Raw genomic sequence first — 15673 nt, 5'->3', positions numbered from 1 at the left:
GCAAAGTGTTTTCCATTAAACGAACCAACGAAGAATAATAACATAACCAAGTTTTTTCTATTTCCGAATCATTAATAAGAGACAATTCTAGATGAAAAATAATTCAATTTTTTATGCTAGACATTTCTCAGTATTACTTGATTGAAAAAGAAAATATTTCTCTTCGTTTTTCACATCCAAATGTGAGATAATGTTTTTCATATATATTTTTTAATATTATGAATAAAAATATTATTATTTTATCCAATAATATACCATATGCTTATAAAATTTATAAACAACTTAATTAGCATAGTCTTACAACCCTCAACCATATGTAGTCCAAGCAGCACTATAAAATTAATTAAAGTACATAACAGCATGGACTGCGATATGCGTTCAAAATGTCGATGTTCATGTGTCCTGCAGTTCACACGATGACGCACAGTTTGCTGCGTTCTTCATCGACCCATGAGCCGAGTGATCCACCGCTTAGAGTTTTATAATTCATTTTTATATAATGTCAATTTTGTTTTTATTGAAAGAAATTAAAAATACACCATTTTACTGGCATATATCAATTCCTTCAATAAATGTATTTTTATACCTAAAATAAATGCTGCGAAATGTCTTAGTTTCATATAAGCATTATGTATCATATAATCTGGTTATTTACGGTTTATATTTAACTATGTTTGGGCGATACATACTGCAATTTATATAAAACATTAACCTGATGGGTACCAGGTACAACATTGTATATTTTAGGTTGTTGCATTAGCCAACGTATGCTCATAACTAAGATGAACAATACATATTCGCAACGCGTGTATATTATGGTCCATATACACACAAAGTTCACCATTTTATATTAACAAATTATTTTGATAACCATTATTTTTAATGTTTTAATTCGATTTCCATTTTCGAATTTGATATCTTCGATCTCTCCAATATTCGAAGTTTTATTTTTACATTTCAAAGCCACATATATATAATATTTTTTTTTGTTGTGCCCGCCATTACACAACATGTTAAAATCTTATGAGGTTGCCAAAGCCTCATATAAATAAAAACCCATCAGATTCATTTTATTTTGATTTTAACTTTTATTTTAATATATATTTATATATATATTTTTAATTTGATTCAATTGAATCGTTTCGTTCTATAATCATATCATATTATGCGCTTTGCTTTTGTAAAAATTCGTAATCTGGTAAATTTGATAATATGGTAATATAAATTTGGTAAATTTTTTAATTTGGTAATTTGGTAAGTAATTTTGGTAAATTCAAAATGTATTTGTATTATAACAAATTTTTATTAACGGTAAGGATTTTATACAATAATGATCCTTCCGCAGGTTCACCTACGGAAACCTTGTTACGACTTTTACTTCCTCTAAATAATCAAGTTCGGTCAACTTTTGCGAAACAACCGTAACACGCAAGGCGTCACAGTGATCACGTCCGGAGACCTCACTAAATAATTCAATCGGTAGTAGCGACGGGCGGTGTGTACAAAGGGCAGGGACGTAATCAATGCGAGTTAATGACTCACACTTACTGGGAATTCCAAGTTCATGTGAACAGTTTCAGTTCACAATCCCAAGCATGAAAGTGGTTCAGCGGTTTACCCGGACCTCTCGGTCTAGGAAATACACGTTGATACTTTCATTGTAGCGCGCGTGCAGCCCAGGACATCTAAGGGCATCACAGACCTGTTATTGCTCAATCTCATTATTGCTAGACGCAATTTGTCCATTTAAGAAGCTAGTGTCCTTATAATGGGACAAACCAACAGGTACGGCTCCACTTACATAAACACATTCAAACACAATAAACATTTTACTGCCACCATGAATGAAGGCTATATAAGCTTCAGCACCATAATCCTGAAGATATCTATTTAATATATTTGAGTCTCGTTCGTTATCGGAATTAACCAGACAAATCACTCCACGAACTAAGAACGGCCATGCACCACCACCCATAGATTCGAGAAAGAGCTATCAATCTGTCTTACACACTTATGTTCGGACCTGGTAAGTTTTCCCGTGTTGAGTCAAATTAAGCCGCAGGCTCCACTCCTGGTGGTGCCCTTCCGTCAATTCCTTTAAGTTTCAGCTTTGCAACCATACTTCCCCCGGAGCCCAAAAGCTTTGGTTTCCCGGGAAGCGACTGAGAGAGCCATAAAAGTAGCTACACCCAATTGCTAGCTGGCATCGTTTATGGTTAGAACTAGGGCGGTATCTGATCGCCTTCGAACCTCTAACTTTCGTTCTTGATTAATGAAAACATCTTTGGCAAATGCTTTCGCTTAAGTTAGTCTTACGACGGTCCAAGAATTTCACCTCTCGCGTCGTAATACTAATGCCCCCAAACTGCTTCTATTAATCATTACCTCTTGATCTGAAAACCAATGAAAGCAGAACAGAGGTCTTATTTCATTATCCCATGCACAGAATATTCAGGCATTTGAAGCCTGCTTTAAGCACTCTAATTTGTTCAAAGTAATAGTACCGGCCCACAATAACACTCGTTTAAGAGCACTAATGCAGGTTTTTAAATAGGAGGAACATATGAAAAAATACAAGTATTTAATCACATATAAGAACTCCACCGGTAATACGCTTACATACATAAAGGTATAGTACTAACCACAATTGTAAGTTGTACTACCCGTATGAAGCACAAGTTCAACTACGAACGTTTTAACCGCAACAACTTTAATATACGCTATTGGAGCTGGAATTACCGCGGCTGCTGGCACCAGACTTGCCCTCCAATTGGTCCTTGTTAAAGGATTTAAAGTGTACTCATTCCAATTACAGGGCCTCGGATATGAGTCCTGTATTGTTATTTTTCGTCACTACCTCCCCGAGCTGGGAGTGGGTAATTTACGCGCCTGCTGCCTTCCTTAGATGTGGTAGCCGTTTCTCAGGCTCCCTCTCCGGAATCGAACCCTGATTCCCCGTTACCCGTTGCAACCATGGTAGTCCTAGATACTACCATCAAAAGTTGATAGGGCAGACATTTGAAAGATCTGTCGTCGGTACAAGACCATACGATCTGCATGTTATCTAGAGTTCAACCAATATAACGATCTTGCGATCGCTTGGTTTTAGCCTAATAAAAGCACATGTCCCATAAGGTTCATGTTTTAATTGCATGTATTAGCTCTAGAATTACCACAGTTATCCAAGTAACTGTTAACGATCTAAGGAACCATAACTGATATAATGAGCCTTTTGCGGTTTCACTTTTAATTCGTGTGTACTTAGACATGCATGGCTTAATCTTTGAGACAAGCATATAACTACTGGCAGGATCAACCAGAATAATGTTTCTTTCTTCATATTCCATTCATATTTTTCGAATTGAAATAAGCAATATAAATATTATAGATTTCCATTTTATATAATTCCATTTATTATATCATATTGAAAAATACTTCAATATTTTGCCTTTGGGTAAAATTTTAAATCTCTTTTAATTCGATTACGGCCATTTTTATATAGCATTCGTATTCGTATATTCCATTATATTTTTATACTTGTTTCACCATTATTAACAAGTTCAATAATATATATTTCTATAATTTTGTATTTATATTATACATATTTCATTCTAAAATATCATTTTGTTTCCAACATACATAATTATTGTATCCACACATGTACAATTTTTGTTTAACCAATATAAATATTGAGTTAAATCATTTGCAATTTGATGATAAATTTAAAATTTATCTTTATCCATATAACTCTCTGGTAATACATAACGTAAAACCGAGCGCATATGATTTCTATATTAAAAATTTTGTAATTTTTCCATCATGTAATAAATATGAATATATATATTATACCGCGGTAACGATATAATTTTCCAACTTTACGGCAGGTAATATATTATTAAATAAATAACAATAAATTTGCCTGCCTCCAAAAATTAACGATAATATATGGAAACGATTTGTTATTCTATGTATAATAGAAACTTGACTGTTGTTTCAACGATATTATCTAAAGTCGTATATTCCTATTAACCGCGGAGCCAAGTCCCATGTTCATAAGAACTGAGAAACAAATTTGTACGGATAATAATATACTTTATTTGTAAGTAACCAAATTTAAATCATCATGATCCGAAATATATATTTCGAATAATGCATGAGGTCGGCAACCACTGCCTACCTATAGTAGTTTTTGAACCCGCTGTCCTCAAAGCGGGTATTTTCAATTCTGTTTGCCACCCAACACGTGCTATTCTCTTATATATTAAGAGAATTTTCCTTTATTCATATATAAATGAATTATTTTTTCCATTAATCATATGATAATTGCTCATTTTCATATGTTTTATATTTAATTTCCTTATATTATTGTCAAAATCATATGAATACATAAGTTTTGAACAATACGAGAGGTCGGCAACCACTGCCTACCTATAGTAGTTTTTGAACCCTCTGTCGATCAGAGCGTCGTTTACACTACTAATACCTCTCACTTATATGGGTTTTCTCTATAATACTAAGAGAATATAGGAGTATTTCTGATTTTTTTCCTTTATACATATAATAAATATTCATTTTCATATGTTTTATAATTAATTTCCTTATATTATTGTCAAAATCATATGAATACATAAGTTTTGAACAATACGAGAGGTCGGCAACCACTGCCTACCTATAGTAGTTTTTGAACCCTCTGTCGATCAAAGCGTCGTTTACACTACTAATACCTCTCACTTATATGGGTTTTCTCTATAATACTAAGAGAATATAGGAGTATTTCTGAATTTTTTCCTTTATACATATAATAAATATTCATTTTCATATGTTTTATAATTAATTTCCTTATATTATTGTCAAAATCATATGAATACATAAGTTTTGAACAATACGAGAGGTCGGCAACCACTGCCTACCTATAGTAGTTTTTGAACCCTCTGTCGATCAGAGCGTCGTTTACACTACTAATACCTCTCACTTATATGGGTTTTCTCTATAATACTAAGAGAATATAGGAGTATTTCTGATTTTTTTCCTTTATACATATAATAAATATTCATTTTCATATGTTTTATAATTAATTTCCTTATATTATTGTCAAAATCATATGAATACATAAGTTTTGAACAATACGAGAGGTCGGCAACCACTGCCTACCTATAGTAGTTTTTGAACCCTCTGTCGATCAAAGCGTCGTTTACACTACTAATACCTCTCACTTATATGGGTTTTCTCTATAATACTAAGAGAATATAGGAGTATTTCTGAATTTTTTCTTTTATACATACAATAAATATTCCTTTTCATATGTTTTATAATTAATTTCCTTATATTATTGTCAAAATCATATGAATACATAAGTTTTGAACAATACGAGAGGTCGGCAACCACTGCCTACCTATAGTAGTTTTTGAACCCTCTGTCGATCAAAGCGTCGTTTACACTACTAATACCTCTCACTTATATGGGTTTTCTCTATAATACTAAGAGAATATAGGAGTATTTCTGAATTTTTTCTTTTATACATACAATAAATATTCCTTTTCATATGTTTTATAATTAATTTCCTTATATTATTGTCAAAATCATATGAATACATAAGTTTTGAACAATACGAGAGGTCGGCAACCACTGCCTACCTATAGTAGTTTTTGAACCCTCTGTCGATCAAAGCGTCGTTTACACTACTAATACCTCTCACTTATATGGGTTTTCTCTATAATACTAAGAGAATATAGGAGTATTTCTGAATTTTTTCTTTTATACATACAATAAATATTCCTTTTCATATGTTTTATATATAATTTCCTTATATTGTTCAATAAATATACGGATATTTCATATATTTTTCTTTATATATAATTATATACATTTATCTTATATTTATATGATAGGGACAATATCATATGCGTCTTGGCAACTTTACTTGATTTCTTTAAGTTCTTTATTTCTTTAATATGATAGGGGCAATATCATATGCGTCTTGGCAACTTTACTTGATTTCTTTAAGTTCTTTAGTTCTTTAATATGATAGGGACATTATCATATGCGTCTTGGCAACTTTACTTGAGTTCTTTAAGTTCTTTATTTCTATAATTAGATAGGGACAATATCATATGCGTTTTGGCAACTTTACTTGAGTTCTTTAAGTTCTTTATTTCTATAATTAGATAGGGACAATATCATATGCGTCACTAATTTGATGACAAAGCATTTGGCAACTTTACTTGATTTCTTTAAGTTCTTTATATCTATAATATGATAGGGACAATATCATATGCGTCTTGGCAACTTTACTTGATTTCTTTAAGTTCTTTATTTCTATAATTAGATAGGGACAATATCATATGCGTCTTGGCAACTTTACTTGATTTCTTTAAGTTCTTTATTTCTTTAATATGATAGGGACATTATCATATGCGTCTTGGCAACTTTACTTGATTTCTTTAAGTTCTTTAGTTAATAAATATACGGATATTTCATATATTTTTCTTTATATATAATTATATACATTTATCCTATATTTATATGATAGGGACAATATCATATGCGTATTGGCAACTTTACTTGATTTCTTTAAGTTCTTTATTTCTTTAATATGATAGGGACAATATCATATGCGTCTTGGCAACTTTACTTGATTTCTTTAAGTTCTTTAGTTCTTTAATATGATAGGGACATTATCATATGCGTTTTGGCAACTTTACTTGAGTTCTTTAAGTTCTTTATTTCTATAATTAGATAGGGACAATATCATATGCGTCACTAATTTGATTTTTTTTTTTTTTTTTTTTTTTAATATTACAGTATCTTTATTTACATCTGCCCAGGAGGGCAATCAATTAAATTATGTGGTACATTGGCGGTTATGTAGATTTTCTAGGCAATCTTATATTTAATAGCTAGGGTCATCAGGGGATTCCTTTAGGGAACCCGGAAAGGTAGGTCAAGTGGATGGTTTCTTCGGAGTCTTCTGCGCTGTAGGCTGTTGTCCAGGAGGTTGACAGCAAGTTGGTTTTGGTGGTTCTCCAGCTTCTCCAGGTGCCTCCTGCTGGCTTTCCTGGACTCCTCGGCGACACTTTGCATTTTGAGGTCCCTTTTGATTGTCGTGTTCCTCACGTAGTAAGGACAGTTGAGGATAAATCTTAGGATGCGGCATTCTGCTCTCTGTAGTCTTTTGATATTTGTATGGGAGGCAGTGCCCCACAGCTCGATGCCGTATGTCCAAGCCGGCTTTATGATGGCTTTGTAGAGGAGTAGTTTGTATCTAGTCGGTAGCGTGCTTCGTCTGCCCAGGAGCCATGTCATGGAGCGGCATTTGTGCCTCATGAGTTTTACTTTATCCCCTATGTGGTCCTTCCATGTGAGACGCTTGTCCAGGGTTAGTCCCAGGTACTTGGCCCTCGAATTGGACGGTATGTTGGTGCCGTTGATGTGGACGGGTGGACAGTTGTCTGGTCTGAGTGTAAACGTGACGTAGGTGGATTTGTCAGCGTTTATGGTGATGTTCCACCTTTTCAGCCATGACTGTATCGTGTCCAGCTCGTGTTGCAGCCCTTGCGCTGCCAGGGTAGGGGTTGTGTCAGAACACAGGAGCGCTGTGTCGTCGGCGTAGGTGCATGTCAATATTCTATTGTCTTCAGATACTGGCATATCTGAGGTGAATATGTTGTACAGCACAGGACCGAGTACGCTGCCCTGAGGTACTCCGGCTCTCACCACGTGTTGGGGTGATTTGGAGTTACTGCTCCTCACGTAAAACCTCCTCTCTTCCACGTATGCCTTGAGGAACATGTAGTATGGGGTAGGTAACTGTTGCTTCAGCTTAAAAAGCAGGCCGAGGTGCCACACCCTGTCGAAAGCCTGCCTCACATCGAGGAAGACTGCCGCGCAATACTTCTTGTTTTCGAAGGCATCGAAGACCCTGGAGACGACCCGGTGGCACTGCTGGATGGCGCCATGTCCTTGCCTGAAACCGAACTGGTGGTCAGGGATGGTCCTCTTTTCCTCCAGGATGGTCAGCAACCTCTTGAGGAACAGCTTCTCAAGGATTTTTGACAGGATGGCGAGTAGACTGATCGGCCTGTATGAGCCTAGCTCGGCTTCTGGCTTGCCCGGCTTGTGTATGAGGATAACCTCAGCGCACTTCCACTGAGAAGGAAAGTGTCCCAGTCTTAAGCATTGGTTCATCAGAGCCTTCAGGTACTCTATGCAGTTCGCTGGGAGCAGCTTGAGGGCAGCTGCGTCGATTTGGTCGTGGCCAGGAGATTTGGTGAGCTTCAAGCACGAGATCTCATCCAGAATCTCCTGACTACCTATCTCTGCGATAGGCAGGTCCATAGGGCAGGCTGCGTCAACGAACTGCTTCGTCTCTTCAACGTCTTCGTCTTCACATAGGGCGAATGGCTGAAAGCTGGTTTCCAGGTGGTCAGCAAACGCGTCCGCTTTCTCTTGGCTTGACCGGCACCATACACCTGCAGCTGTTTTGACAGGTGGCACCCTCCGCGCAGGCCTCTTCAGATATTTGGTGGCGTTCCAGATGTTGTGCTCAGCATTGCCAGGCTCCAGTTCTATTAGGTACTCCTCGAGCGCCTTGTTTCTCGAGTCATGAAGCATCTGTTTGAGCTGCTTGCAGGCTCTGTTGTAGGCCCTCTTGTCGGACGGTGTTCTGCTAGTCTGCCAGACTCTCCTCAGCCTCCTTTTCTCCGATACCATCGACGCCAGTTCAGTCGACCATAGATGGTTGTCCCTGCGGGCCACTTGGGGTCTCTCACTGTTGGTAGGAGGTGTGGGTGTGGCCATCCTTGCCGCCTGCTGGATTTTGCCAGTAAGGCTAGCAACGGCTTCGTCTATGTCTCCTCCAGTGCTGATAGCCGGGTGTGGGTCAACGTTTTCTTCAAGCCAGCTTTTGAACACAGTTATGTCGGTATTTCTCCTGATCAGTTTGGTGCCTCTGGGGGTGCTTAGGAAGGAGGTCCTAAGTACTATCCTGACCATGCTGTGGTCAGAGCACAGCTCGTAGCACCCAACTGTAGATACTTTCGCCGGGTCGATTCCTCTACTGATGCCTAGATCAAGGAGGTCCGGTATTTTGTTAGGGTCACTGGGCCAGTATGTTGGCTCACCCGTTGTGTGCAGATTGCAGCCCAACTCTCTGACGCACCTAAGCAGAGTGCTGCCCTTGGGGTTGACGATCCTGGAGCCCCACCATGTGTGCTTGGCATTAAAGTCTCCGCCAATAAGAAATTTGGGACCCAAGTTTTTCAGCTGCAGTGACAACTCGGGATGGCTGATTGTATAACGCGGGGGCAAGTATGCTGCCGCGATACAGATTTTGCCCGAATGTGTCAGCAGCTGGATCCTGGCGCATTGCATCCATTCCAGCTGCACCGGCTCCATCTCCTCGTACAGTAATCCTCTTCGTACGATTACTGTGGCTCCACCTCTGATCCTGTCCGCTGGGTGCAAGGCGTTGACCACCTCGTAGCCAGGGATTTTGAAGTGAGACCTCGTTGTAAAGTGGGTCTCGCTGACCAGCATCACGTCTACCTGGTTGGTTTTCAGGTAGAGCTCCACTTCTGGCTTGTTCCGCGCCAAGCCGTTAGCATTCCAGATTACTATTTGTGTATTCATGGCATGGTTCTCTGGCAGGAGAACATGGCCATCACCATGTCTTTAAACTGGGAGAACATTGAAGCCATCATGTTCTCCATGCGCTTCATTATTCTCTCCTCCAACGCTGCCTCCCGGTCAATGAGACCTTGTTGGTTGAAGGTGTGTTTGGGTTGCTGTTGCTGGGGGTATCCTCCCCTGATGACGTCAGCGTAGCTAAAGCCAGTGAATGTGGCGTTGTTGGTTGTCGCTGGTGGTGTATGGGCCTCTTTCGGCGGTGGTGTCATCGTCTTCGTTTTTGGCTTAGGGGAAGCCCTCTTCTTGGCCTCGATGTATACTCGACAGCCTTGGTATGACGCAGTGTGCGCCTCTCCGCAGTTACCGCATGTAGCAGGAGCGTCTTTGGCCTTAGTGCACTCGGTAGATGCATGCCCCTGACCGCATTTTACGCAAGTGTACTGCAATCTGCAGTACCTCTTGGTATGCCCGAAAGCCTGGCAGCGGTAGCACTGCACCAGGTCATTGAATTTTCTGGGCTCCTCGGTGGAGACCACAGCGTGGCAGAGCCTGTTGATCTCGAACACCTTTTTATTGTTACTTGAAGGCTCCAAGTTTACGAAGAACATAGCCATAGGTTTCTTTGTGGTTCTCGAGATGGCGTTCTTGATATCTCGAACAGTGTGTCCGAGCCCCTTCAGTTCTTCAGTGATGAGGTCAACTGGCGTTGTTGAATGTAGCCCTTTAATTACCACGCGAAAAGCTCGGTTTTCCTTGAGTTGGAAAGTCCTGAAGGCCATGTTGTGGTTGTCCATGTGGTTGACAATTTTCCGGTATGTCGAGCTGTCTTTCGGCATGATTCTGACGCTACCGCCTCCGGTAGCCTTGTAGGCGAAGCTACCTGGCTCGGTTACTTCTCCAAGGTCAGCTAGCATATCTGCGATGCTGTGCACCCCAGGTATTATGATTGGAGGGGGCTTGGGTACAGTGGCCTCCACTGGTATAGCTGGTTCCTTGGTGACAACGTCCTCTTCGATAGGCAGTGCAGCGAATCGGTTGGTATTTGACAGCAGCTCCTCAGCATCGCTGACCTTGTTGACTTTGGCCAGCTTAGCTGTCTTTTTCTTTAGGGGCAAGGTGAACTGTCGTACCTCACCTGGTTCCTCGTATTCATCGTCAGATTCGCTGGAGCTGGAGCTGGAGCTGGAGCTGCCAGTGGCCGACGTCTTCTTCTTTATGGGTTTTAGTACCTTGGGTACTTTGGGGTTTACGGTCGTAGCTAGATTAGGTGGCTCCTTGCGCTTGCCTGCATTCTTCTTAGGCACCAGCGTTTGCCAACCGTTTTTCTTAGAAGTGGGCAGAGCCACATTATCCACTTCCATATCGTTTTTGCCCATGGTAACTGCGTGCAGTAGCACGTGTCTTTCAGGTTTTGCCTTTCTGTACGAGTGAGTGTTAATTGTCAGGCACAGAAGGGGGGAGCAAAGAGCGCCACCTGCTGGCGCTTTATGGAACTGATTAACGCCCTCTGGCGGAGAAATTTTTTACTATAGGGGTAGAGGCGCCACCTATTTCGAAACTGGTTGTGGTTATCGGGTTCAATTTAGCCAGTACACACACCACTGGAACAGCTGTTCCACCAGCTGAGTAGGCGACGACTGGTGACACCAGACAGCTGATTTGCTAAACACGTGCACTTTTGCAAATAAGTTAAATACCATCTGCAGCCAAAGGACACGTTGCATGAACTTGCGTTCGCGTATCACACGCACTACAGGTCTTGGGCCAACTTTCTGTACGTTTTTGAAGATTCCAGGTTTACTTTTTCACAGCGAAAATCACTCAGAGAATAAACACTTTATCCGTAGGCACGACTGCACTCGACGAGAGTTAGGAAGTGACTACTAATTTGATGACAAAGCATTTGGCAACTTTACTTGATTTCTTTAAGTTCTTTAGTTCTTTAATATGATAGGGACATTATCATATGCGTCTTGGCAACTTTACTTGAGTTCTTTAAGTTCTTTATTTCTATAATTAGATAGGGACAATATCATATGCGTCACTAATTTGATGACAAAGCATTTGGCAACTTTACTTGATTTCTTTAAGTTCTTTAGTTCTTTAATATGATAGGGACATTATCATATGAGTCTTGGCAACTTTACTTGATTTCTTTAAGTTCTTTAGTTCTTTAATATGATAGGGACATTATCATATGCGTCTTGGCAACTTTACTTGAGTTCTTTAAGTTCTTTATTTCTATAATTAGATAGGGACAATATCATATGCGTCACTAATTTGATGACAAAGCATTTGGCAACTTTACTTGATTTCTTTAAGTTCTTTAGTTCTTTAATATGATAGGGACATTATCATATGCGTCTTGGCAACTTTACTTGATTTCATATGCGTGTCACTAAATTGATGACAAAGCATTTGGCTACTGGCTACTATTCTGGGCACTCTGGGCACCCATTATAAGTACATGATAAAAGTACTTATATATTTTATATCGAATCATCAAGCAAAGGATAAGCTTCAGTGGATCGCAGTATGGCAGCTGCTCAACCACTTACAACACCTTGCCTGTTACAAAAGTCGTTTACAATTGATTCTAGGCTTTGTCATTGTATTAAATAATGCTTTTATATGTAACTAGCGCGGCATCAGGTGATCGAAGATCCTCCCAATTTACTATGTTACAAATTACATTGGCATCACATCCATTGTCGTTTATAAAGTAAATTATAAACTTTAAATGGTTTAGAAGCCATACAATGCAAATTGCCCCTTATTTATCATTGCAGTCCAGCACGGATACGACCTTAGAGGCGTTCAGGCATAATCCAACGGACGTAGCGTCATACCACTGTTCGCTCGAACAAGTATTGTGCCATTGGTCCGTACCTGCGGTTCCTCTCGTACTACGCAGGAATGCTGTCGCAACAACGTTTTGTCATTAGTAGGGTAAAACTAACCTGTCTCACGACGGTCTAAACCCAGCTCACGTTCCCTTGCATGGGTGAACAATCCAACGCTTGGTGAATTTTGCTTCACAATGATAGGAAGAGCCGACATCGAAGGATCAAAAAGCGACGTCGCTATGAACGCTTGGCCGCCACAAGCCAGTTATCCCTATGGTAACTTTTCTGACACCTCTTGTTAAAAACTCTTTAAACCAAAAGGATCGATAGGCCGAGCTTTTGCTGTCCCTGTGTGTACTGAACACCGAGATCAAGTCAGCATTTGCCCTTTTGCTCTATGTGTGGTTTCTGTCCGCACTGAGCTGGCCTTGGGACACCTCCGTTATTATTTGAGAGATGTACCGCCCCAGTCAAACTCCCTACCTGGCAATGTCCTTGAATTGGATCATACCTGAGTAATTGGAGTTATACCAAATTTTCAAATCAAAAATACATAAATGCATCGTTTTATTAAAGAATTTGTTTGCGATTATATAACAAACTCGTGATACTTTGATCAAGAAGCTTGCATCAAAACCCAATACCATAAGATATAATAAATATATCCGTATAATGGCTAGGAAATGATACACGTTCCATTTAATCAAGTAAGTAAGGAAACAATAAGAGTAGTGGTATTTCATTGACGATACCAAACCGAGGTCTAATATCTCCCACTTATTCTACACCTCTTATGTCTCCTTACACTGCCAGATTAGAGTCAAGCTCAAAAGGGTCTTCTTTCCCCGCTAATTATTCCAAGCCCGTTCCCTTGGCTGTGGTTTCGCTAGATAGTAGATAGGGACAGTAGGAATCTCGTTAATCCATTCATGCGCGTCACTAATTAGATGACGAGGCATTTGGCTACCTTAAGAGAGTCATAGTTACTCCCGCCGTTGACCCGCGCTTACTTGAATTTCTTCACTTTGACATTCAGAGCACTGGGCAGAAATCACATTGTGTCAACACCCGCTAGGGCCATCACAATGCTTTGTTTTAATTAGACAGTCGGATTCCCCAAGTCCGTGCCAGTTCTGAATTGATTGTTAATTGATAATCGTTATAATTAATAAGAACTAATTGGTTTAACCCAAATAGTATTCTTAAAAATTTTAGCAAGAAAGTTCCACAATTGGCTACGTAACTAAACTATCCGGGGAACAAGTAACTAACATAAATGCTAGAAACTCTATTTACCCAGAACGAGCACATAAACCATGTTATTGTTTCCCAATCAAGCCCGACTATCTCAATCTTCAGAGCCAATCCTTATCCCGAAGTTACGGATCTAATTTGCCGACTTCCCTTACCTACATTATTCTATCGACTAGAGACTCTTCACCTTGGAGACCAGCTGCGGATATTGGTACGGCCTGTTGAGAAGTTTGCGTGTCCCCACCATAAATTTTCAAGGTCCGAGGAGAAAATATCGACACAACAGTATATGTCATGCTCTTCTAGCCCATCTACCATATCTCTCTGCGAAAGACTTCCATGGTAGTACGGCTATAAAACAGAAAAGAAAACTCTTCCGATATCTCTCGACGGCTTCTTTATGGTCGTTCCTGTTGCCAGGATGAGCACGAGGCCCATATTTAATAACAAACGGATACTCAACAGGTTACGGAATTGGAACCGTATTCCCTTTCGTTCAAAATTATTCAAGTGTATTATTTTCGCTTTGTTTATATAATTTGGCATTTTTGTTTTACTTGAAAATTTTCGGCTTTCGCCTTGAACTTAGGACCGACTAACTCGTGATCAACCACTGTTCACACGAAACCCTTCTCCACTTCAGTCCTCCAAGGTCTCATTCGATTATTTGCTACTACCACCAAGATCTGTACCAATGGCAGCTCCATGCAGGCTTACGCCAAACACTTCTACGCATACCATTGTACCTTCCTACTCACTAAAGTTTCAAAATTTATATCACAAGTAATATAAATCATCTACTTTAGCGGTAATGTATAGGTATACAACTTAAGCGCCATCCATTTTAAGGGCTAGTTGCTTCGGCAGGTGAGTTGTTACACACTCCTTAGCGGATTTCGACTTCCATGATCACCGTCCTGCTGTTTTAAGCAACCAACGCCTTTCATGGTATCTGCATGAGTTGTTAATTTGGGCACCGTAACATTACGTTTGGTTCATCCCACAGCGCCAGTTCTGCTTACCAAAAGTGGCCCACTGGGCACATTATATCATAACCTTGAACTTCATATCAAGAAAGTTAAGGTTCTTACCCATTTAAAGTTTGAGAATAGGTTAAGATCGTTTCGACCCTAAGGCCTCTAATCATTCGCTTTACCAGATAAGATTATTTTATATAATATTAAAATGCACCAGCTATCCTGAGGGAAACTTCGGAAGGAACCAGCTACTAGATGGTTCGATTGGTCTTTCGCCCCTATACTCAATTCTGACAATCGATTTGCACGTCAGAACTGTTTCGGTCTTCCATCAGGGTTTCCCCTGACTTCAACCTGATCAAGTATAGTTCACCATCTTTCGGGTCACAGCATATATGCTCAAGGTACGTTCCAGTTAGAGGCATAAATAATATAAATATACATTATACATAACTATATAGAACGCCCCGGGATTGTGTTAATTAGCTATAAATAGTTAAAAACTAATCCCATTATTAGTCAAGTTAATTACGCTATTAGGTTTATATCCCAATAACTTGCACATATGTTAGACTCCTTGGTCCGTGTTTCAAGACGGGTCCCGAAGGTATCCTGAATCTTTCGCATTGTTAATCATACAAGTGCATATAATAAACACAAAAATCAATGATAATTATGCCATTATATAATTCCGAAAAATTAACGCACTGTAATCATATTAATCTATCAGCACACTTTATCAAATTAATAACATTTATTCTGTGTTAAAATGCAAGCAATTTAATTGGAATAAACTATAAGTTATATTTTATGATAATTTGGTATATGCTAATAGATTACAATGTCCCTTATATGGAAAAAATGCACACTATCCTCATAATATATTTAAATATTACAATTTTAATGATGAATTTTCCATAACGGATTTCAGGTTCATCGGGCTTAACCTCTAAGCAGTTTCACGTACTGTTT

General features: G+C 39.3%; 2 non-coding genes and 1 pseudogene across 2 annotated transcripts; all 3 read right to left on the bottom strand.

Annotated features, from left to right (window-relative positions):
• Positions 1-300: 300 nt before the first annotated feature.
• LOC113564820 lies at positions 301-479 on the bottom strand. The gene has a single exon (XR_003408325.1). It is a non-coding gene; the product is annotated as a 5.8S ribosomal RNA (ribosomal RNA).
• An 849-nt stretch (positions 480-1328) lies between these two features.
• LOC113564821 lies at positions 1329-3323 on the bottom strand. Its single transcript, XR_003408326.1, has one exon. It is a non-coding gene; the product is annotated as a small subunit ribosomal RNA (ribosomal RNA).
• An 8795-nt stretch (positions 3324-12118) lies between these two features.
• Positions 12119-15673, bottom strand: LOC113564830 (annotated as a pseudogene; the record flags this gene model as incomplete).

Source organism: Drosophila erecta, unplaced genomic scaffold, assembly GCF_003286155.1.
Source record: "Drosophila erecta strain 14021-0224.00,06,07 unplaced genomic scaffold, DereRS2 tig00000978-arrow-arrow-pilon, whole genome shotgun sequence".
In the NCBI taxonomy this organism is placed as follows: Eukaryota; Metazoa; Arthropoda; class Insecta; order Diptera; family Drosophilidae; genus Drosophila; species Drosophila erecta.
This window is presented reverse-complemented; position numbering and strand designations above follow the sequence as displayed.